This window comes from Notamacropus eugenii, chromosome 2, assembly GCF_028372415.1.
Source record: "Notamacropus eugenii isolate mMacEug1 chromosome 2, mMacEug1.pri_v2, whole genome shotgun sequence".
Classification (NCBI taxonomy): Eukaryota; Metazoa; Chordata; class Mammalia; order Diprotodontia; family Macropodidae; genus Notamacropus; species Notamacropus eugenii.
This window is the reverse complement of record NC_092873.1, coordinates 524,941,391-524,966,379: the sequence shown is the minus strand read 5'-3', so window position 1 is coordinate 524,966,379 and position 24,989 is coordinate 524,941,391. Positions and strand designations below refer to the sequence as shown.

Genomic DNA, 24,989 nt, shown 5'->3' with positions numbered 1-24,989 from the left:
TCCATCATATCCTAGTCTTTGTGACCCCATTTGGGGTTTTCTTGGCAAAGATACTGGAGTAGTTTGCTGTTTCTTTCTCCAGAGCATTTTGCAGATGAGGAAACTGAGGCAAACAGGGTTCGGTGACTTGCCTAGGGTCACACAACAAAGTTGTTAAGTGTCTGACACCAAATTCGAACTCAGGTTTCATGAGTCCAGCCCCGGTACTCTATCCACTTTGTCACCTAGTTGTCTGCTGTCTATATGCCATATGTTGTTTACTCTTACACTAAGTTGGCACCCATGCTCCCCAGGAATCATGCACATTTAGAGGGGGAATGCATACCTAGTGTGGAATGATTATTTCTGTAACAGCTGTCCTTCCTATACTGGATTAACAAATACCCTTTCTAAAAGCTAATTGAGACTAGTGGATAGTTATCAATAGGAAGCGTATTTGTAGGGGCTCGTGAGAAACAGTCCCCAGACCCTCATAGTTTCCCCTAGACCTCAAAGGATAATAGCCAGCTGCACTGTCTGGGAAATCCCCAATCTGCTAATGCCTGGGAAAATTGGGAGAGAGGGACTGGGCAGGAGAGAGGTTCACAGACAAAGATACTGTCTCTTTAAATTCTACTTTTGAAGCAGTTTTGAAGTAGCCAGTTTTTCAGGGGTTGCTAGGGCAAATTGATTACCATTCTACCTGAGGATTCAAGAGGTTCATTTCTTTATTCATCAAGCATTTTAAGTGCTCATCAGTTTCTAAATCAATAAGCATTTTTCAGGTACCTACTACAAGTCTGACATTGGAAAAGCTGCTAGATAAAGATTAAAATGACATAGCCCCTGCCTTCAAGAGGCTTACTGTCTATTTAGGGAGACAATATATACACTTACAAATATAACAAAATAGATTCTCCAGATGAGGTTGAACCAGGGGCAGGTGTGATGGCAAATGTTTAACAATTGGATCTCTGAAGAAAAAAAAGACATTTTAAAGTATAATCTGCATTATTATTAAAATTTCCTCTATCACTTTCTTCTCCAGACAATCAATAAAACAATAAATGAAGCCCTGCTTTGTAGCATTTGCCAGTGAAGTTAATTATTTGCACTGTGAATTTAACAATTGGCTCTCTCTTTTTGGTTCAAGTTAGCTCCAGCACACCCCCTAAAGGGGAGAGTAAAATAGAACTGTCATATCAATGTCATAAGCAGCTACTCTGTGCCAGGCACTTTGCTAAGCATCAGTGTACAAGGAAAAGAAATGAAATTTTCTGCCCACAGGGACCATCTATGTGTCTATAAAACATTCCACAGATAAGATGTAGAATATATGTGATTTCAAAGAGGAGGAGAACATTTGAAACTATGGAGATCAGGTTGGAGGTTGGTCCTTGAATTCAGCTCTATAGAAAGCCAGAGATGTTAAGTGACTGAGGTAGCCCAATATGAGTCTGTTTGAAGTGTTAAGTCTCAGAAGAAAAAATGAGTTAAAGAAGACAGTTCTGGTTGAGGACCATATAGGATTCAATAAACTCTTGTAATACTCTGAAAATAAGGCTGCCAGGATGGATAACTTATGAGACCTACACGGTGGAACCTTCAGTTGGTGATGAGTCCAAAGGGCTCAAACTTTGATCCAGAGTGAGGCTTGAGCTTTTAAGAGAGTTAAGGACTGCCCAACTGGATCATGGAACCTCTCTCAGGAGCTTAAAGGAATCTGGGTAATCAAGATTCTCCCAGGTCCCAAGAACTCCCAAATTCGAGGGCCTTTCTGGATTTTAATGTTCCAAATTATGGTCTTAAATAGCAAACAAAAACCCTTATAAAGTTTCATGCTGTAAAGGGTTTTTGCTAAATATTTTAGTACTTGTGATAGAAAACAGGCTTATAGTATTGTTTTATTTATAAGATGTTTTTCTAAAAATGGTTTCATTTATACTGAGATTGAAATATTAAAAAGTATGTCATTATTAAACCTTCAATATTACTGTGACATAGCAAGAACTTGTAAAATTATAAATGAAAAAGGATTCAGTTGCCACAAAATTATATTAATTGTAAATTGAGTAAAGCTATAACAAATATAAAATCAAAGGAATATAAGAAAAGCTGACTCATAAAATGAAATTAAAAATCTTGAAAAAATATTATATTTGTTGCCAAATATCCTAAGAATAATAATCTCACATGTTAGCTATAACCACACAAGAAAACAAATATGGGAGGCAGCAAAGAAAAATCTGGTGTATAAAATAATTCATTCAATAAGCCATGAGACCACATGCAAACTCAGAACTGACTTGACCTAATTTATTTGTCTCCAAATGTTAGCTAGGGCATATGTTAGATTCTGCAAAATCAGGACTGAGGTGCATATATGAATATTGATTATAATTTCCATAACACTTCAAGCCTAGAAAAGCTTTTAAAATGTACACTTGGATTTTCTTAGTTTTAGATTTCTTAGGATCTCTTTAATTTTCAGAGGTTACCTTGAAAATGGGTACCTGAGTGGTACAGTGGACAGAGCTCTAGGACCAGGAGCCAGGAAGAATTGAGAATCTGGCTTCAGACACTTTCTAGCTATGTGACCCTGGCAAATCACTTTACTCTACTTCAGTTTCCTCCTCTGTAAAATGATCTGGAGAAGGAAATGGCAAATCACTCCAGTGTTTTTGCCAAGAAAATATCAACTGGGGTCACGAAGAGTCAGGCATAACTGAAATGACTCAACAATCCCTTGGAAATATCAGGATCCCCATAAGTAAGCACAATTACTGTCACTAAGTTCTAGCTACCTTCAAGAAAGTGCCCACAAAATTAGTTGGATGGGAAAGAACAGCACCATTAAGGCAGAGAGGAAATTCCAGTGGTTAGAGTATTGGCCTTGGAGTCAGGAAGATGTTAGTTCAAATCCTGCTCCAGACACTTAACTATGTGATCCTGGTCAAGTCACTTAACTTCCCTTGACCTCAATTTTCCCATCTGTAAAAAATGGAGATAGTGGCAACTCTTGCTTCACAAGAGGGTTATGAGAATCAAATGAGATAACTTTTAAAGTTCTTTGCAAACTGTAGTGCACTATATAAATGTTAGCTATTACTACTATTATTAGCGGTGAAGATAATTAATAATAATAATAAAAACCAAAAAAATAATAACCAAAAAAAGAGTGAGTATGTTGACTTTATGTTAATAAATGGCACCAAGGTCAGGTATGCAAGGAATTTTCCAGTGGGGTTGGGGCGAGCACCAGTGGCTTGGTGTCAAGTAATTGACATGACTGGCTCAGATCATGGTCTTGCACCATGTAGGTTTCTGTTTCTGTACCATCATGGGTCATGTCAAAGTGCCCTGCACAGCCTGAATGTCACCTGGAAATACACTAAGTGAAAGTAAATGTATCCTGCTCTTACCATCACTTGGATTCTCTCCCTCAGCCTGTGCTCAATTGGGTAGTTCCTAAATTACCTGTTAGGTAATCTGGCTCTCAGTCACCCCAGTGGGATGTAAGAGAAAATTGAGGTTCCAGCATCACCTTTTTCCAAATTGATTTTTTTCTTTTTTTAATATCACAACTACTCGATATCCCTTCCCCTTCTGAATTCTCGTAATGAGCAAAGAAAGCTAAGCAAAATGACTTACAAAGTAGCAATTGCCCTGTCCTTTCCACATCTCTACAAAAAGCAGGAATATGTGTTTCATCCTCTGTCTCTGGAACTAAGGCTTTTGCTCATTTCAATTAATCTGAGTTCAACCCCCTTTTGTGTGATTTTTATGTACATTATCTTATAGTTGTGTGTATGTGTTTTCTCTTCATGCTGCTTTCCTTCTTCTGAAAACAGTTCATGTGAGGACAAATCCTGCTTCTGAAATGAATTACTCGTGTGACTTTGCGGAAGTCACTTAAAACCCTTGCGCCTCAGTTTCTTCATCTGTAAAATGAGGATGTTGCACTAGATGATTTCTGAGGTTCCTTCCAGCTGGAGATCTTTGTGACTGTGATTCCAGATTTGCCCAGGTTTGTTTGAATTCCCCATATTTGTTGTTTCTAATACTGTAATGGTATTACCTTCTATTCCTAGACTCCTCTTGCTCAGTAATTCATTAGTCTATGGGGAAAGTGAGCACCCATCCTTTCTTTTTTCTTTCCTTCCTTCCTTCCTTCCTTCCTTCCTTCCTTCCTTCCTTCTTCCTTCCTTCCTTCCTTCCTTCCTTCCTTCCTTCCTTCCTTCCTTCCTTCCTTCCTTCCTTCCTTCCTTCCTTCCTTCCTTCCTTCCTTCCTCTCTCTTTCTCTCTTCCTTTCTTCTCTTTTTTAAACATTTTAATTTATGAAGTAAAACAAGTATTTCTATAACACAGCATAATAAAAAAGATGATTGCACATGAAAATGCAAACTTATTACATGCAATGCTATTCCTTGTAAATAGATACTAAAATTATCATCTTTTTTTCTCCCCGCCACCCTAGAGATGGCTACCATTAAACACAAATATGTTTATATATGTAAATATGTACATATAGATATGTGTATACATATACATATATGTGTGTGCAAAATCATTCTATACATACTTCTATTTATCAGTTCTTTCTGTGGAAGCAGGCAGTGTCTTTCTTTATAGGTCCTTTGTAGTTAATTTGGATATTTATAATAGTCAAAATGGATTACTTGCTCAAAGTTTTTCTTTAAAAAAAATTGTTGATACTAAAAACAATGTTCTCTTGGTTCTGCTTATTTCCCTCCTCATTATTTCATTCAAGTCTATCCATGTTTTTTTCTCAAATCAACCAGTTCATCTTTTCTTATATCACAATAGCATTCCATCACAACCATACCACAGTTTGTTCAGTCATTCCTCAATTGACAGGCATCTCAATTTCCAGCTCTTTGCTACCACAAAGATAACTGCTACAAATATTTTAGAACATATAGGTTCTTTTCCTTTGTCTCTAATCATCTTTGGAAATAGACCTAGTAGTGGTGTTGCTGGGTCAAAAGGTATAAGAAGTTTAATAACTCTTTGGACATAATTCCAGATTGCTCTCCAAAATGGTTAGATCACCTCACAGTTTCACCAACAATGAAATAGTGTTCTGATTTTTCCACATTCTTTCCAAAGAACTCATGTTGATCCCAGGCGCTATACTGTCCTTAGGATATTATCGGCAAAGATACTGGAGTAATTTGCCATTTCCTTCTCCAAAACATTTATTAAGCATTTATTATATCCTAGCCCTGTGCTATGCACTGAGGACTCAAAGAAAGGCAGAAAAGAGTCCCTAGCTTCAAGGAGCTCCCATTTGAACAGGGGAGGCACAATGTGCAGAGAGCTATGCACATATATAACATTTCCAGGGTAAATGGGAGGCAGTCTCACAGGGAAGGAACTAGAATGAGGGGTGGGCATTAGGCAGGAAGTAGGATTTTCGATGAGGATTGAGAGATACTAGGAAAGCCAGGAGGTTGAGGGCAGTATGGAGAGCATCAGAGAAAGAGCTGGGGAAGGGAAACCTTCCCTTTTACCTGGGGAAGGTTCAGCAGCCCTACATACTTTTTTGGCAGACAATGAGTCAGACATCTACTTTGCCTCTTCAGACACTCTATTTTCTTCTTTGTTTTTTTTTTTCTTCAAAACACTTCGACTTTTTCCAATTTACCTGTATATAGCTTATCTCACATACTTGTTTGCATGTTCTCTGCCCATTAGACTGTGAGTTCCTCAAAGGCAGGGACTGTTCAGGATTTTTTTGCTTTTCTTTGTTTCCCCAGCACTTGAGAGAGATCCTGGCATGTAGCAGCAGCGTATATAGATGGACTGACTTAATGTCTAGGAATACTGCCTCTTCTCCGATGTGCTACAGAGGCATTCCTCCAAAATCTTTCACCTTTTCCTCTAACAAGTTGATAATCTCTACGTTTATGCACCCATAGCTATTACAGCAGGTAGTTGATCAACACATTTGACATAAAGGAACAGTTGAAAAACATATGCGGAGAGGTCTTTTTTCATTTCACAGGTTTTTGAAAATAAGAATTTAAATTTGTCATAGACCCAGCTTGGTTCACATGCCTGAGGTGGGAAAATACTAGAGAAGATAAAAGAGTAGCCAAGAAAGGCCAACCAGGGTGATGAAGGGCTTTGAGACCCTGCCAAAGGAGGATTAGTCAAAAGAAATTGAGGGGGCTGACGCAGGTTGAGGAATGGAGGAAAGAATGCACTCGCTTTCTTCAAGTATTTCCATTGATGTCATTTTCAAGAAGGACTAGACTTCTGTTTGGCCCCTGAATGTAGAAGTAGGAATGCTGAGTAGACATTTCATAGAGATCAACTTTGGGTGGATATTAGGGGGAAAAAATAAATGTCAAAATCAGAGGTGTCCCCAAAGGGAAGGAGATGCTCCTAGAAGCAGTGGTTTCCCCGACTCAAAGCCTCAAAGCAATGGCTATATGGTCCTTTTCTGGGACTCTTGTAGAGAGCATCCTCACATGGTTGGACAAAATGGCTACTGAGGTTCCTCACAACTCTGAAATTCTTTCCAGCTCTACAGTCTGATGATTTAATGATTCTCTGAAATGCCCTTCCTGGGAATAGAATCCTTACGTTTCCTAGGTGATTTAGTTCGTCAGAGAGGGATGTCTTTTTTTCCACCCCCAAATCAAGCTGGGGTTCAAGCTTCTCCTTTGTTCTACAGAAAACGTAAACTTGGGCTAACAAATGTGGCAGTGGTGGTGGGTTGGTTTCCAGTTCTCTCCATCATGCCTTTCATTTTCCTGCTTACATTCCCAAGCTGCCCAGCTCTGTTTAAGTCCCTGTCCCTGGCTTTTGATGTCTTGGCTACAGCATGCTATTTGCATCTGGTTTGTTTGTTTATGGCCTGATGGTTTGAAGTCTTTCTCCTCCCTTTAGCTGCGTATTGAAGAAAGGAAACACGGAGAACAAAATCCTTTTAACTGCAACGTATAAACAGAGGTCGACCAAGGAGAAATCAAGACCTAATCTGATTACAGGAAGGTTGTGCTATGTCTAGAGTTTTTTAAATTGCCCCTCATTGGCTGGGAGATTGAACACGAGGCAGAGGGATTCTGTCCATTGTGAACCTATGTTTCCAGATCATACTGACCATTTCTACCTTGAGACCAGGATCAGAAATAGTGTGTTAGTAAAACTAACAACAAAAATAAAAAAAAATAAAAAGAAAGTCAAAAGTTGGTCCACATATTGACACATGTTTCAGGTTTTCCTGAAGCTTAATCTTATCCAGCTCAGGAGGCACAGGCTAACCCAGATTAATTGTTAGTGTGAAGATCATGCTAATTTGAATACAGCTGGTCTTCATTTTTTGCTGCAATGTGTTTCTGGAAACCATAAAGTGCATGATTATAAAGAGAAACATATTTTCCCATGTGAGCAGTGTTATGAATTGGGGATACTGTTCATGATGAGGGTTTGGCATCAAAGAGATCCTACATTTGACCCCCAAAATGTCATAAAGGTCAAACTTTTCTGCACTTGGAATTCAGAAATTTGACTTCAGGTACTACTATGTCTGTGTAACCCTGGGCGAGTCACCGAACTGCTTTGTTTCCCAGGATTCTCATCTTTAAAATGTGTGTATGTGTGTGTATGTGTGTGTGTGTGTGTGCGTGTGTGTGTGTGTGTACGAAAGCAGTGGACTATAAGGTCACTTGCAGCTCTAAATCTATGATTCTATGAGCCATCCTAAACATTTCTGTGGGAAATTTATGTTCCCATCCAATGCAATCCAAACCAAACGTAATGTCCCATTAAGACAAGGGGTCTTAATGTTTTCTTCCCAACCTCTCCATTGAAGACTTTGCCTCATATTTTACAAAAAAAAAAATTGAAGTCTCTCATTCAGTTCCCTCCTTTCCTTCCATCATCTTCTATCTCCCACATGCTTTCTCCCACTACTTCTCCTTTACTCCTTTCTCACACAAAGACATGACCATTTTCCTTGCCAAGCCTACCCCTTCTACATGAGGAAGTGCTCCTGTTCCTTTCCATCTTCTCCAGCATCTTACTCCCTCTTTTCTTCCCCACTCTCTTTTATCTTTAGTCTCTTCCTGTCTACCGGCTGCTTTCCTGTTGCATACAAACATGCTCAAGCCTTCTTCATCCTCAAAATAAACCTCACTTGATCCTTTCATCCCTGCTAACTAACTGGCATGTACTTCTTCTGCCCTTTGTGGTGTAGATCCTTGAGAAGGCTACTTCCAGTCAGTGCCTCCACTTTCCACTCTTTTAAACACTCTGACATCTGGCTTCTGATGTCTTTATTTAACTGAAACTGTTCTCTGCAAAGTGACCAAACCAACGATCTTTTCTCAATCTGCATTTTCCTGCTCTCTCAGCAGCCTTTGATGCCATAAATCATCTTTTCTTCTGAATATTCTGTCTAGGGTTTTTGTGATTATGTCGTCTCTCTTGGTTTTCCTTTATCTCATGGACCTCTCTACCTTTCAGTTTCCTTTGCTGGATCTTCATCCAGGTTACTCCCACTAATCATGGTTGGTTTGTCCTGTGCCCTTTTCACTTCTCCCTCTGCATGATCTCACTTGGTGATCTCCTCAATTCCCATAGATGCATTAATCATCTCTGTGCAGATGAGTCTCAGGTCTATTTATCCAGCCCTCACCTCTCTCCTGATAGTCAGTCTTGGGTCATCAACTATCTCTTGAAACTGTGGATTCTATAGGCTTCATGAACTCAGATTGTTTAAAATTAAACTCATTATCTTTCTCTCTCTTCCCAGGTTCCTCTCCTATTTTTGAGGGCATCCTCATCCTCACAGTTACCCAGCCTCACAACATGGGCATCATCCTCAACTGCTCACTCCTACCTCTCCCCCAAATCCAATCTGTTCCCAAGTCCTTCCCCTTTCTATTTCCATATCTCTTGTACATCTCCTTCTCTCCTCCAAAATAGCTTGAATCCTGATGCTTGCCCTCACCCCTTCACATCAGGGCTGTTGCAGGTACCTTCTGCTTGATCACTTGTGCTCAAGCCTTTCCACACTCCAGCCCATCATCCACTCAACTGCCAAAGTGATCTCCCTAAAACTTAGGACTGAGCATGTCATACCACCTCCCATTCCTACTCACCAACGTCCAGTGGGTCCAGATGACTTCCATGATCAAATGTAAAAGCCTCTGATTTTTAAAGTTCTTCACAACCTCATCCTTTCCTGCCTCTTCAGATTTCATATACTTTGTCACTCTCCATGTACTCAATGACCCAGTAACTCCAGCCTTCATGCTGTTTTTCACAGAAAACAATCCCTCTCCTGTCTCCATATCTTGATTATGGCTACCCTTCATGCCTGGAATGCACTCCCTCCTCACCTTTGTCTCCTTGGCTTCTCTGATTTCCTTGAAGACTCAACTCAAACTCCACCTTCTGCAGGAAGACATTTTGGTGTGTCTTCTTTTTTTCCTCCCCCAGCCTCTTCCTTCTGAAATTCCTTTCTATTTATACCATATATTTTATATGCTCTCTTCCCTACGAAGATATTATCTCTTTGAGGGCATGGACTGAGCGTTTGCTTTTCTTTGTCATCTCTTGATTAGCAAGGTACATGGTACCTCATAAGTATTTAATGAATGCTTGTTGACTAAGGAAACAACATCTACATATGTGTGTATGTATGTATAAGTATCTATCTATATAATTACATTTATCTACCTACCTATCTCAGGTCTATATCTATACCTGGATTCATATCCTGTCTCAGAAACATATTAGCTATGTGAATCTGGGCAAGTCATTTAACACCTATCTTAAGTTTCTCCACCTGTAAAATGAGGGGGCTGGATGTGATAGCATCCAAGGCCTCTTCCAGCTTTAAGTCCGTGATTCATGGATCTAGATTGCTAGATAATGCATTTTGTGATTTATGGTGAGTTGTAAGCCCATTCCCAATTCCTATTAAGAGATATTACCCAGAATCTTTCTTAACTTTCTCCTGTGTCTCATTCTGAAACCACAGTCCCTACCCACTTCTTACACAAGGCAGACTTTTCCAATTTAATAACAATAACACTACTTATTTCAATATTTCAGCAACTTGTGAGTTCTTTGGAGTGAGTGCTCCTCCTTCCTGCAGTGAAGGTTGTGATTTCTCTATTACTTTCCAGTAAATCCCCAAGCATTCTTGGGGCCAAAGAAATTCATCAGACTGCGTCCTCTCTAGGGTTAAGCTACCTCCACATTTAGCTAGGCTTATCCAGGCACATAATCATTATAAAGATAATGATAACTAAACAAAGTTTAGTCAGCTCTTGTGTAGTCAGGAGCTGACTCTGCAAGATGACTCTCTTTTGCCTGTCTTTTGACCATTCCATTGTCCGGAGGTAGAGTTGGAATTCTGGTCTTCCTGATTCCAAGTCCAGGGCTCTAGCTAACTGCCTCAGTGAAATGTAGATGGCAGCTATTCACACCTTCTCATTTAGTGGAGTTCTCTCCTTTCCCCAAATATTCCATAGAAGTTCTTTTAATATGCCATAGGTTTTCCTCTGATCATCTTGACTTCTCACTTCTTAACTATCCCATCTCCTTATCTGACCATACTGGTCCTTGTTGCCACAGGTAACTAAAAGCTGACTTTATCTAGTACTTCCTTCCATGAAGATTACTGTGACACTTTTTGCATTTTGTCCAGATTTCACTTGTAATATTTCTCTTTGAAGAAGCAGCATGGAACTCAGAAGTCAAATCCCACCTCTGTCATGTAATAGCTGTCTGACCCTGGGCCAGTGAGTTCATCTCTTTTTTTTTCTTTAAGAATTTTTTAAAAATTCATTTTGAACTTGAAAATAAGATGAAAAAAAGAACATTTCCACGTATGTAGGACAACATAAAAAGAGGATTCAACATAAAACCATGAATGTCCACTTCGTACTGGTTACTTAAAAAAAAACAACAACCTATGTAATAAATACTACGCAATGTTTTCAGAGTTACTCTGTTTTTTTGTGCTTCCTTCAAATTTCTTTTTTGTTCTCTGCTACACATTTTCCATTTTTTCTCCCTTTCCTCACCCAACATCAGAGATGGCTACCATTAGACACAGATGTGTGTGTGTGTGTGTGTGTGTGTGTGACCATACTATGCATTCTTCTATTTCTCAGTACTTTCTCTGGAGATAGACATCATCTTCCATTAGAGATTCTTTGTAGTTGATTTGAGTATTTATAATACTCAAAATGACTTAGTCATTCAAAGTCATTCTTAAAACAATATCGCTGTTATTCTGTACAATGCTCTCTTGGTTTTGCCCATTTCACACTTCATTATTTCATGCAAGTGTTTCCATGTTTTTCTAAAATCAACCAGCTCATCATTTCTTATAGCATAGTAATATTCCATCGCAATCATATACCACAACTTACTTAGTTGTTTTCCAGTTGAAGGGCATCCCTGTAATTTTTAGCCCTTTGCTACCACAAAGAGAACTGCTATAAATATTTTAGAACACATAGGCTGTGTTCCTTTCTCCTTAATCACCTTGGCAAATAGATTTAATAGTGGTATTGCTGGGTCAAAGGGTATAGACAGTGTTATAGTTCTTTGGGCATAATTCCAGATTGCTCTCCAAAATGGTTGGATCAGTTCACAGTTCCACTTACGTCCCAATTTGTAAATTAGTGTCCCAATTTTTCCACATGTTCTCCAATTTTTGTCACTTTCTCCTTCTATCACTTCAGCTAATCTGATAGGAATAAAATACTTCAAAGTATTTTTAAACTTAACATTTCTCTAATGAATAGTGGTTTAGAATATTTTTTCATATGACTATAGTCTTGATTTCTTCACTGAAAAACTTTCTACTTATATCATTTGACTGTTTATCAGTTGGGAAATGACTCATCTTTTATAGACTGGACAAAGTTCTTTATATATTTAAGATATGAGACCTTTATCTGAGGAATTGTCTATTAAAAATTCTCTCAATTTTCTGTTTTCCTTCTACTCTTGGCTACATTTATTTTATTTGTACAAAAATTTATAAAATTTAATGTAATTGAAATTATCCATTTTACACCTCATTCTCCTCTCTATATCTTGTTTATTCATAAATTGTTTTCCTATCCTTAAGTCTGATAGGTAATATGTTCCATGTTCTTGTAAGTTTCTTATGATATCTCTTTTACATCTGGTTTATGTATTCATTTTGACCTTATCTTGGTAAATAGTGCAAATGTTGCTCTACATTCAATTTGTGCAAAAGTGCTTTCCAGATTTCATAATAATTTTTAATGAATTCTTAATGAATTTTTATCTCATTTTAATGGGGTTATGACAAATTTTATCCCATTTTAATAGGAATGCAATGAATTTTTAATGAATTCTTATCCCCAATAGCTTAAACCTTTACATCTGTGAAACACAAAATTCCTGTAACCATTTGCTAATGTGTATTATGTTTACTCTTTTCCACTGCTCTTTCTATTTCTTAGCCAGTAACAGACATTTTTGATAATTACTGCCTTATACTACAGTTTAAGATCTGGTATTACTAAATGTCCTTCTTTTACTTTTAAAAAAATTAATTCCTTTGGTATTCTTGACTTGTCATTTTTTTCCAAATGGATTTTGTCATCTTTTTTTCTAGCTCTGTAAAATACTGTTTTGCGGGTAATTTAATTGGGATGATATTGAATAAACAGATTAGTTTAGGTAAAATTGTCATCTTTGTTACATTAGCTCTGCCTCCCCATGAACAAATAATACTTCTCCAATTATTTAAATTTGACTTTATTTGTATAAAAAGTGTTTTATAATCATGTTCATGTAGTTCCTTCATTTACTTTAGTAGGTATACTCCCAGGTATTTTATGTTGTCTACCTTTTTTTAATGGGGTATCTCTTCTTGCAGGGTTTTGTTGATGATATGTATACATATTGATGATTTATGTGGGTTCATTTTATAAACTGCAAGAGAATTCATTTCTATGGACCATAGTTTCCTCATATGTAAAATGAAAGGGTTGAATGAGATGGTTCCCATCCAGCTGTAAACCTAACATTTTCTGACATAGGATTCCACACTACCTTTTTTTCTTTCTTGGGAACAAGACCTCTGTCATAGTCTTCCCAATAGGTTATGTAGAGATTATCCTAGTTGGATGATAAGATCCCTTGTGCTGGATAACGGTAAAGGGTTAGTGCTAGGGTTGGAAGCTCAATTCCATGTGGACAGTCTCGGGCGGGTAAAGGTGGGAACTTCTAAATCTTAGAGTTCTCACGAGACCCCCCAGGAAACGGCTGGGAATCGAGGTGAACCGAGCTATCTCGTGTATTTCCGCCTCTTCCCGTGAGAAACGTGATGGGAGAGAGCTCTCCCCGCCCTCGAGATTGTCCCGGATCTGGGCACACTATTGTTATCTAACAGCACGGTATTCAGATGCAAACTATGCTGCTGGAGAGTTTAGGTAGGATCAGGAAAGCCTGAAAGTGCTCTTGGGCGGAGGGGCGCGGAGCAGTGAGGACAACAAGGCTCTGCTTTTCCTCTCTCTTCTCTCCCCTCCCCCTCTCTCCCCGCTTATACTTCTACTTCCAATCTCTTATTGTAAGATCTTTGCCTCCTTGGGAGATCTTTCTCTTTCCCTCCTAAGGAAGTATTCCCCTGCACTTGTAACTAGACCCTGAAATAAAGCTCAACCCTTGTTCGACTCTGGAACGTCCTTTCTCTCATACGAGCATCTGGTTTGGCCAACCGAAGACCTCGGGAGGTGAGGTAAGAAGACTCGGGTAGCCCTCAGGCCTCTAGGCCTGGCAGGTTAGCACCATGGCAGTGGAATGAACTGCGATCAATGGCATGGTACAAGTTTGTTGGAGTTATTTTGGAGTAGGGGGAAAAGTAAGACGAAAAATAAAGAATGTCAGAAATCATCAAACCCTAGAAGTCATCTAATCCAACCTGTACCAGAAGAAGAATCTCTTCCATAATATAGCCCTCAAGAAAGATCATCTAACCTTTGCTTGGAGACCTTTAAGGAGGAGGGGTTGGACTGCTAGGTCATGCAGTGGATAGAGTGCTGGACCTGGAGTCAGGGAGATTCTTCTTTCTGAGCTCAAATCTGGCCTCAGATACTTACTAGTTGTGTTATCACTTCATCCTCTTTGCCTAAGCTTTCTCATCTGTAAAATAAACTGGAGAACAGAATGGCAAACCACTCTAGTATCTTTGCCAAGAAAATCCCAAAATTATCAGAAGAGTAGGACATAACTGAAAATGACTGAACCATAGCAACAAAAGGAGGAAGGAACCATCCACCTCATGTGGGTGGCAGCCCATTCTACTTTGGGATGGCTTTTGTCCTTAGGAAGCTTCTCCTGATATCAAGTTGAAATCTGTACCTCTACATCTTCTACACAAGTGAAAGGAATAAACATGACAAAGCCTTGAAAGCAGTCATTGTGTTCCCGTTAAATCTTTTCTTTAGACTAAATATCTGTTTCTTCAACTACTTTTTATGACTTTCTGGATCTTGATTCCCTTTGTCATCTTTGTGACTCTCCAAGATGATTTTCAACTGATCAGTGAATGACCTTCTGAAAATGAGACACTCAGAACTGCAAGACTTCAACAATTTGGTGACCGATGATTTCTTTGTTTTGACTATTCCCTGCCCCCATGTAGATTGCCAAAGATCCACATCTTCCATGTAACTACAGGAGCATAGATCCAGAGCTGACGGGGACCTGAGAGGGCATCAGCTATTGAGGATGTCTCACAAGCATGTATACTCTCATCCCTCCAACAACTGATCCTTCTTTCAAGACTTTATAAGTGGTTTTCATGAATCTTTGTAGCTAAAGCACTCATCACCCTGCAGTCAAACTGATCAAGAACCTTCCAGACTTAGAGAGATTGGTCCTTGGATGAATAAGATAGAGTCATAAGAACACACCTGCATGAAAGGGACCACAATGGCCAACTAGCTCAACTCTCTCATTTTACATACGAGTTAACTGAGGTCCAGAAAGAAAAAGTAACATGGTCAAAGTCATACATAGAATCATAAGTTTAGAGCTGGGGGGGTACTCAGGAGCAGTTCAATTTCCACATTTTACAGATGATGAAACTGAGATCCAATGAGGTGAAATGCCTTGGCCAGTCACCCATACAGGTAGGATTTGATCCAGGTCCTCTGACTCCAAACGCAGCATTCAAAGCCTATAATCAAAGCCTCCTCAGCTTGGGAACACCTACGACAACACACAGTCTATGCCAAGAAGAGTTATCAGTGGAGGAAGGCTGTTCAAAGGTGGCTAAAACTTGGCCTTTGCCCGCTGAACCTTTTCAGAATCCCTCACTTCGCCTACAAGGCCTTGTCCTGCGGAGCTCCAGGCTAACCACAGGAATCTTCAGTTCAGATTTTAATAGGTACAGTTTCTTTCATTTCCATTAATGTTTTCTTATTACTTATGTTCAAGCTACCACAGAGCCTCAGGAAAAATTAGTTTCAGGCTATGCTGGCACAGAACAAAGACTTTGGTCATTTATGTTGCAAATGTACCATATTTTATTATTAAATACATCATATCTTTAACCTTCAAATTCATAAAATATGCTGTGTGTGGTATTTGTAGCTCAGAAACACAGCAGACGGCTCTGTGGTCTTTTGATTTAAATCAAAATTATTGCATGGAGAAAATCTATGAAGCCTAGAACTTAGAAGCATATGTGTGTGTGCATGTAATTTCATGCAGTTTGCATATACTTAGAAATCTATATATACGAACACATATACACATGTACTTGGAAGTATATATACATATATGTATATACACAAACATATATATATATATATACATACATATGCACATATTATTTGGAAAGTGGAGATTACTGATATTGATAGGACTTTTAGTATAACTTACATTTAATTTGGACTTTTGGCTCCTCCCATAGAAGACTTTACTGCTGTTGTAGGGACAGTCTCACAAAATTTGTTTGGCTTGTGTTCCTCTCGGGACAAATAATGGAAATTTCATCATCTAGCTTGTGTGTCCCCAAAAATCACTCACATATATGCAAATATACACATATATAATATCTATATGTATTTTATCGGGTGTAGGGTGTGTTTAAGGAGGACCAGTACCTTTGGTGTGATGACTGCTGAGCCCTTTTCAAGGTTCTTTCCACCTTGGGTGTCCACCTGTTCTGCCCAATTCTCACCTGTGGTTCCAAGAAGCTGTAGCATGTGCAGCAGCCACATCCCAGCAAACTGTTTTGGCACATGGGCCAAACTAGATTGAGGGTAACCAAGAGTTCTCACACACTGGTGGATTGCGGGTTGTCTACCCCAAGCATATGAAGACTTCATGCGGTGGAGTGGGTGGATGAGAACAATTTATTCCAATGACCATGAAGGCAGATGACGTAGGCCATGTGGAGCACTTAGAACTTGGATAGACACCAAAGATGCCAAGGCCATCCACTGCATCCTGAGCCATCACCAGCCATCTTGACTCTATCCTGCCACTGGACCATGATAACTCTGGAGGAGAGGGTGAGGCTGATGACTTGGTGCAACTCTGCCTCACTTACATCCAATTTATGAACGAATCAAAAGACATCACCCATACCATTTCCCTGTTATGTCTCAGAGTCCCAGGAGGAAAGGCAAGTGATGAAGCAGCAGGTGTGGATACACTGGGAGCTGTAGTCATGACCCTACACACAGGGGGCCCAGGCCATAGGGTCATTTCTCACTGGAAGCAGCAGTGGGACTCAGCAACCCCTTGGGTACCTGAGCAGCCTCTTAAGGATCGCACTGCTCACCTTCTGGTGTGAGGAAGGGGGCTAAAAAAGGTGTCCTCAACATTACCTGCTTGCCCAACCCTGGCCTGATTACCACAGTAGGCAGGGAATCCCACTATGCCGTCAAAACACAAATACATGTCTGAAAACATCTGTACAATCCATCGGTACATGAAACGTGCGCACACTAATAGACAATACAAAATGCAGTAGACCTGAAAGAAGAACTGCTCTTGTTGCAAGAGAACTCAACAGGTATCGCAACCAAACAGCAGCCCTGAGTGAAACAAGGTTGGCAAATGAAGGCCAGCTTACTGAACTTGGAGCTGGATACACCTTTTTCTGGGGTGGGCATAGTGAAAAGGAGAGCCATGAAGTTGGCGTGGGTTTTGCAATCAAAACTAATCTAATCAGCAAGCTGGTGTGCCTGCCCAAAGGAGTGAATGACAGGCTCATGACAATGAGATTGTCACTTGCAGGAAAACGCTGTGCCACCATCATCAGTGCCTATGCTCCTACCATGACAAACCTTGATGAAATCAAAGAAAAATTTGTGAAGACCTAGAGACCCTTATGGTCCATGTGCCCAAAGAGGATAAGATTACAATTTTGGGTGACTTTAATGCTAGAGTAGGCTCAGACTATCAGACTTGGCAGGGAGTCCTAGGGAAGAAAGGGGATGGAAACAGCAACAGCAATGGTCATTCACTGCTGAAGACTTGTGCATCACATGACCTTCTCATCACCAACACTGTCTTCCCTTCACCTAAACGCAATAAAACTTCATGGATGCACCCTCGCAGCAAACACTGGCATCTAATAGATTATGTGATTGTAAGGAGAAGAGACAGACAAGATGGGAGAATGACAAAGGGAGTGTGTGGTGCAGAGTGCTGGACAGATCATAGACTTATCCTTTCCAAGCTAAATATTCGAATTCATCAAAAGCACCACCCCCAGGACAAAATAACTACCAGAAGAAATAATGTCAACAAATTAGGGCTCTTCTCTGAGCGTGAACAGTTTGCTGCTGACTTGGAGGGAAAGTTGGGCCAACACACAGTTGGCAAGAGTGGAGCAGAAAAGGAAGCTGCAGCTCTCAGAGATGTGGTGTACAGCACTGCATTTGCTCATCTGGGTCAGAACACTCACAAGCACCAAGACTGTTTGATGAAAATAATGGGGAAATCCAGAAGTTGCTAAATGAAAAACGAGAACTCCACAGGATGTAGCAGCAGGATAGTTCATCCACCTCTAAGAAGGCAGCATTTAATTCCAGCAAAAGCAAAGCACAAGCAAAGCTTAGAGAGATGCAGGATCCCTGGCTCAGTAAGAAGCCAGATGAAACTCAATTTTATGCTGATAGTAAGAGTTCTTCTCAGCATGACAAGCCCACATAAGAAAAGGTCCTGTGCTCTTTCAACAAAGCAGAATTGAGACAGCACAAAGGATATGGAAATTTGGGATATCCACTGCAAACGTTCACACGGACTACCTGTGGCCAACCTGTGGTAGAGCATTCCGAGCTCGCATTGGTCTGAGCAGCCACAGTCTGACACACTGAAATTTCACTTTGCAATGGTGATGTCATTTTGGTCCTCTTCCAGCACAAAGGGCAACAACCAATTAGTTCCTACTTTGTGCCAGGCACTGTGCTAAACGTGGGAAATATAAAGAAGAAAAAGACAGTACCAGCCCTCAAGAGACTGATATTCTCCTGAGGAAGATGTATACACAGAGAGGTACATGTATGTCCTCTTCTCTAAGGTATAAGCAAACGCTCCTTTGAGTTGGGGTTTGTTAGGTATTGACAAAAAAGAAAAAGACATGCAATAAATGAATGAATGGTAAAGAAATACTTAGTGAGCCATAGGTGGTGGCATGTGTAGGAAGCTGGCTGGGGAATGTAGGCTGTGACAGTGAACAGGGCTGGTGACTGTTCTGGAGGCTTAGGTTGGGTAAGTAGGGAGCCTGTGTGGCCCCTACTGCACCTGGTCGAGGAGGGGAAACGGTGAGGCTCTAGGTGTCTAGGTGTCTAGGGGGTGTGGTGTGTGTTGACCTGAAGAGAAGAGGACCAGGAAAGCCTCGTTTCAGGGGTACGGTTTCTCCCTGAAAGGTGCTAACCCTTCTCAAAAGAATAGAGAAGGAAAAGCCAAAAGGAATCACAGACAAGGAGAGTTGTTTGAAAATTTTGTGCTGAATCTATTATACAAACTTGAAAATAAAATCAAGTTTGGTTGAATCCGGAGATTCGGTTTCGTGTACAATTAGGACATGTTCTAGGATGCAAATAAGGAAACAGCCTATGGATTTGGTGTTTAAGGTTAGACTGAAACCAAAGAAAATGAAGCATCAAAAGACATCAAACAAACAAGTCCTACCGAGACGTGATGGGCGTGATGGGGTAAGGGTTCCAGGAGTCCAGTGGTGGGAGCACAGGTTCAGGAGGGACGGGGGCGGGGGGGGGGGGGGGTCGGGAGTGGGCTCGCGGTACCAGCATCTTCCTCCTCAGTCTATGGCCTGGACGGTGTGTTGCCGTTGCTGGCGTCCCAAGCCCCGTTGTGTCCTGGAGTATAGCTGCCCTCGTACATGGGGGTCTGGGAGCCGTACAGGACGGGTAAGGAGTCTGAGCCGTGGGCGGCCGTCTGAGGGCCCCAGCTAGGGGTAGCTGCCGGGGTAGAAGTCACAGGTCCAGAGCTTGTGGTGCCAAGGGGGATGAGTCTCTCAGGGTGCACGGAAATCGTCTGGCAGGTGGCGTGGAGCTCCACGCGGGCAACGCGTTCCGTCACTTCCTTCACGATCCCAACGTAGCCCTTGTAGGGGCCCTGGCAGATGCGCACAGACTTTCCCATGAGGCCCTTGTCTCGGTGGCCGCAGGCTCTGTCGGAGCCCTGGCCCCGGCCCCGGCCCCGGCCCCGGCCCCGGCCCTGGTCCGGGCTCAACCTCCCACCGTCTGCCCTCTCTGATACTCGCCCCCTTTGCCCTCCGGAGCTAGGGCGCCTGGGACTGGAGAGGTGAGGGCTGCGCAAGGGATCCGGGCCCCTTCCCAAGAGGCCCTCGGCCCAGGTAGACTGAGAAGCCCCGGTGAGCAGGAGATGGCGCGACTTGCAGACGAACAGGCCCCCATTGTCCGTGAGCTTCTTGGAGTGGAGAAAGGCAGCTCCTCTAAAGAGGTGGAGGATCTTGGCCTCGAGTCCAGAGTGCGGGCCGTCCACGACCCTGACCGAGTCCTTGACGCGAATGCTGTTGTGTTGGCCGTCCAGGGCCACAGCCAGGTGGTTGTCCTTCTTGGCGGTGACTGCTTGGCGGCGCACCGTGACCACCTTGTCGTGCATGTTCAGGACCTGGAAAGTGTCTGCGTCTAGGCCGACGATGATGCCCACCAGGCCGGGGTTCAGCTGCACCAGCTGGCCCCAGTGGTACTGGCCGCAAACGTCCTCCGGGGCTGACGTGTCGGGACAGAGCTGCAGGTCTCTGGGAAGCACCTTGAGCTCTTCCCTGGTGAGGTCGGAGAGGAGGAGGACAAAGTTGTCCTCCACTCTCAGGACGAAGCCCGAGGTGCCGAGGAAGCGGCCCGAGATCACTTTGACGTGGTCTCCCGCATCAAAGGCCTTCTTCAGCCCCCAGGCGGACAGCTCCAGCGTGTCGGTGAGCTGCTCGTGCTGGGGCATCAGGATGACCTTGGGGCCGCGCACGCTGACCACCCGGCCCAGCAGGTTGACGAGCTCCCCCTCCATCACTTGCACTTTGTCTCCAGGCTTGAAGCTGTGCTCTGGCTCCGAGCTGTTCTCCATGCGCATCTGGAGGTCTTGCAGGGCGTTGGACCGCTCCTCAAACTTCTGCAGCTCGGAGAGCGTGGGATTCACGCCCTCTCTGATGAGGGCCGACAGGGTGAAGGTCTTGAAGAGGAAGCCCGAGTGGCTGTAGCGGTTGCCCTTGAAGATGAGAAAATCTCCATCTGCAGTAACCTTCCCTCCAAGGGATCGAATCTTCTGAGCATCAAAGAGCTTCTGTGCGGGTCTGCTGAACCTCTTCCTCTTGGCAAAGCCTTCCTGCTTGTTGCTGGGGTCTGTGAGGAGGCTGTAGTCGATGCGCGGAATCATCTTGAGGGAGACTGTTGATTGGCCAGGCTCCGTGAAAGTCACCTGAGCGAGGTCGTCCTTGTAGAGACCCGCCCTGATTCGCACCCAGCTCTTGGGCTTCAGGCTGGAGGCCTCCTTGACCAGCACCTTGAGCACGTCCGTCATCTCCTCGATCGGCACCAGCTTCTGGTGCTGGCAGCCCTGGCGCAGGCTGGCCACGCCTTCGATGGCCTCCAGTACGTGGCCGAGCTTGTAGGCTTCCACGTAGATGTAGCCCCTGAGGTATTCCGGAGCCACCGCCGACTTGATCTGCAGTGGGCTGTCTGTGCACTGGGAGGCCAGGAACTTTCTCATGAGGGTCAAGGCCGTGGCTCTCTCCTGCCCGACCCTGCACTTGATCATCCACAGTCTGGGATCCCGGATTCCAGGGAGCAGAGACTGCCGGCCCACGCCCTCTAGGAGCTGCTCCGAGGCCCTGCCCCGGGCTCCCCGGGAGCCTTCAGCGGCATATTTCTCCATGAAATAGCGGGCCAGGTCCTCCTCTCCCTGATGCCTCCAGTCATTCTGGAGGCGCCGGGCCTGGGACCAATCTTCAGCGCTGGGGTGGCCGGGCCCCGCTTCGTTCACAAAGTCCTCTGCTCCTTCCTCCCACTCTTCCTCCTCCTCCTCCTCCTCCTCATAGTCATCGTCCACCTCAGCCTCATCCAAGATGAAGCCCTGGTGTTTGGGCCTCTTTCTTGGGCGGCTGTCCTCCTCGTCCTCCTCGTCTTCGTCCTCCTCGTTCTCGTCCTCCTCCTGCTCGTCCTCCTCCTGCTCGCCTTCCTCCTGATCCTCCTGCTCGCCTTCCTCCTGATCCTCCTGCTCGCCTTCCTCCTCGTCCTCCTCCGCCTCCTCGTTTTCGTTCTCTTTTTCCTCCTCCTCCTCCTTTTCCTTCTCCACCTCCACTCGGCCCTCGTCTTCCTCAGACTTGTCTTCCTCTGATTGCCACAAGGCGTGAGACCCGGACTCGTCGAACTCAGACCCAAACTGCTCCAACTCGGGCCCGGACTCGGACCCGGAATCGGACTCGGACTCGGAATCGGACTCGGACTCGGACTCGGACTCGGACTCGGACTCGGACCCAGAGTCGGACCCGGACCCGGACCCGGACCCGGACCCGGACTCGGACTCGGACTCGGACCCGGACGCTGACAGTTCCGATTCCCTGGCTCCGGCACCTGTTGTTGTCCAGACTGCCGGGCCCTGGGCCTCGGTCTCGTCCTCCGAGCTATTTTCGCTGTCTGGAGCTCCACGCTTCGACATCTTAAGGCGAGACTCTGAGGGACTCATCTCTAGGGTTCCGGGGGGCTGCTGATTCTGGTGCTGGCGCTGCTGGCACTGCTGGCGCTGCTTCGGCTGGGACACTAACCAGCTAGAGTCACTGGGGCTGAATGAGCTACCCAGCTCCTTCAGTCCCCTTCCTTTTATACTCCCTTGGGTCACCTGTGAATCTCCCAAGTTCACACCTTGATAAGGAGGCAGGGGGCGGGAGGGAGGGGCTGGAAAAATTCTGGAAGGCGAAGCAAGTCCTTCTTTCTCTTCCACTTGGAGGAGAGCCAGGGAAGGTGCGACCTGAGGTCTTTGCTTTAGTGGCCATCCAAACCAAGTTCCTCTAAGTGGGAAATGTTTTTCGTGACTGCACAGGTATCGCCTCTGTGGAACTGTTTGCCTTCTTAATGACGGGAGACGGGGAGAATTTGGAGCTCAAAATTCCAAAAAAAAGAAAAAGTTAGAATTGTTCATACATGTCGTTGGAAAAAAAGAAAACTAAAACATTTACAAAAATCCGGGTCACTGCCCTCAAGGCTCTTTCTCTCCAATGGAGAAGATAACAAGCAAACAATCACGTCCAAACCAAAGCAAAGAGAAGGGAGAAGTTGGGCACGATCTCCCAGGAAAGGCCTGGTGCCCAGGAAGCACCGAACAGGAAGACAGTTCTTTGTTTTCCTTCAGTGGCTACCCAAACGTCAGTCAATCATTGAGCATTCGGCGAGCACCTCCTCTGTGTCCGTCACTTCGCTACAAGCCTTAGGGAAAGAGACCCGAAGGAAACAGTCCCTATTTTTTTTAAATAAAGTTTTATGAATGTCTTCTGTCTTTCATATCCACTTCTGCATTCTTTGCAGTCCTGTTTCTAGAGCACTGCACGTCTTTTAGCTTAATACCTCCTGCCTTTTGTTCACTTTCCTTCAGTTCCATATTTTCCCCTTTCTTTGTCTTTCAGTTACATTTATACAAAACTTGGTGAAGGATATGGAAATCTCCATCACTACTGTTTTTCTGTGTCTTAAAAAAAACTCAGTAGTTATTTCCTTGACAATTCTTGATGTTAAGCCATTTGGAGAGTGTAAACTTATTAGAGACATTAGTTTGTTGTCTATGGCTTCCTTCAACATAATGTAGTTTCCTTGTTCACCGATTTTTATTTTTTATTTTAGAATGTTTGTATTTGATTTGTAAGGTAATTTGGTTGCAATTTCTGCTCTTTTGAATCACAGTCATAGCTAGAAGGGACATTCAGGGTTGTAAATCAAATCCACCATTGTACATATGAAGAAACTGAGTCATGGAGAATGTAGGTGATTTGCTCAGGGCTGCACATCTAGTAAGTGTCTGAGGCAGGATTTGAAATCAGTTGTTCCTGTTTCCAAGTCCAGAACTCTTTCCAATATGACACCTGGTCAGTTGAATTTTTTTAGATAGTATTTGATCATATGTGTTGAGTCCAAGAGAAAAATGTCTTGATTTTTGGATTTGTTATTATAGGGATGCTATTTGAACATATGGCAGCTGATGAGATCCCAGACATCAGCCTGAAGAAGGAAGAGATGAGACCTTGGACTGACCCTTAGGCAAAGAAAGGCTATCTAGAGCAGCAAGTCAAATAGGAGAAAACCTGGGAAATTGGCATCATAAAACAAAATGAAACAGAGTATTCAGAAGTGAAGAAATTATAAAAGTTACCAAAAGCCCCAAGAAGGTTGTGGAGGTGTGATATTACATATACGTGTATGTATGTGTGTGTATACACACACATTTTTATGTATTTCTTATAGCTCCCATTAGAACATAAGCTCATCAAGATTAGAGAGTGTTTCATTCTTTTTATGTATATCCCCAATGCTTATTGGAATGTTCAGTGTATAGTAAGTGCTTAATAATTACTACTTAATTGATTAAGTGATTGAGCAGTTAAGAGATCTTGGGAACCCTTAGAGAGAGTAGGTGCCCTTTACTATATTCTAGGTACTTTTGTTACCACCCTGGCTCTTTGACTCAATTCCCAGAGAGCAAGTGCCCCACTTGCTGCAGACATGAAAAACACATTCATAGTTATGGAATAAGCATGGTGCAGTTGAAATAATGCTGGATGGAGATGAAAAAACTAGGTTCAAAACCCCTCTCCATGACTTTTTACTTGCATAACATTTAACCTCTTAGCCTCCGTTTCCTCATTTGTAAAATGAGAAGATTGAACTATATGACCTTTAAGGATCTTTCCACCTCTAAAATTTTGATACAATGCTCTCCACCCACTTCCAAAAATAGTCAACCTCCTGTTGTGACTAAAGTCCCTGGCCCCTGAGTCAATTAAAAGAATTTTTAAACATGTAGTTGTTGTAGGAAGCACATTAAAATGCTTGAGGAGGAGGAAGAGGACAAAATTAGGTTGCAAGGTCAGGAAGTAAATAGGGAGACAATACTGTCACAAATTTGGAGAGAGCCAAGAAGAATGATTTGCATCCTGTCAGTCTATTACTGCAAGCTGTCTGTCTAAAACGCTAAAAGTCAGTGGAGGAGCTGTTGAATAAACATTTAGACTGTCATAAAAATGTGTTCTAGGTTGTCTTGCTCTCGTTCTCTCTTCCTACCCCTACCGTCATCCGCTCACACAATAAAGACTCCCATGTGATATGCATATTGCAGTCTTCACAGGTTTTGTTTTCCTCATTCTTCAAGAAGTCATTTGTCTCTTCTTAGAAGATGTTGTTGCAACATGTGCAGATGAAATACTGATTTCACTGTGCCATGCCAGGGTTACAAAGTTTTCAGAAGGGAAAGGAAAAGAGCTTCCTTCTGTGCTT

General features: G+C 42.8%; 1 pseudogene; it reads right to left on the bottom strand.

Moving 5' to 3' along the window:
* Positions 1-19,261: 19,261 nt before the first annotated feature.
* On the bottom strand, positions 19,262-24,788 carry LOC140523246 (transcription elongation factor SPT5 pseudogene; annotated as a pseudogene).
* Between the last annotated feature and the right edge of the window lie 201 nt (positions 24,789-24,989).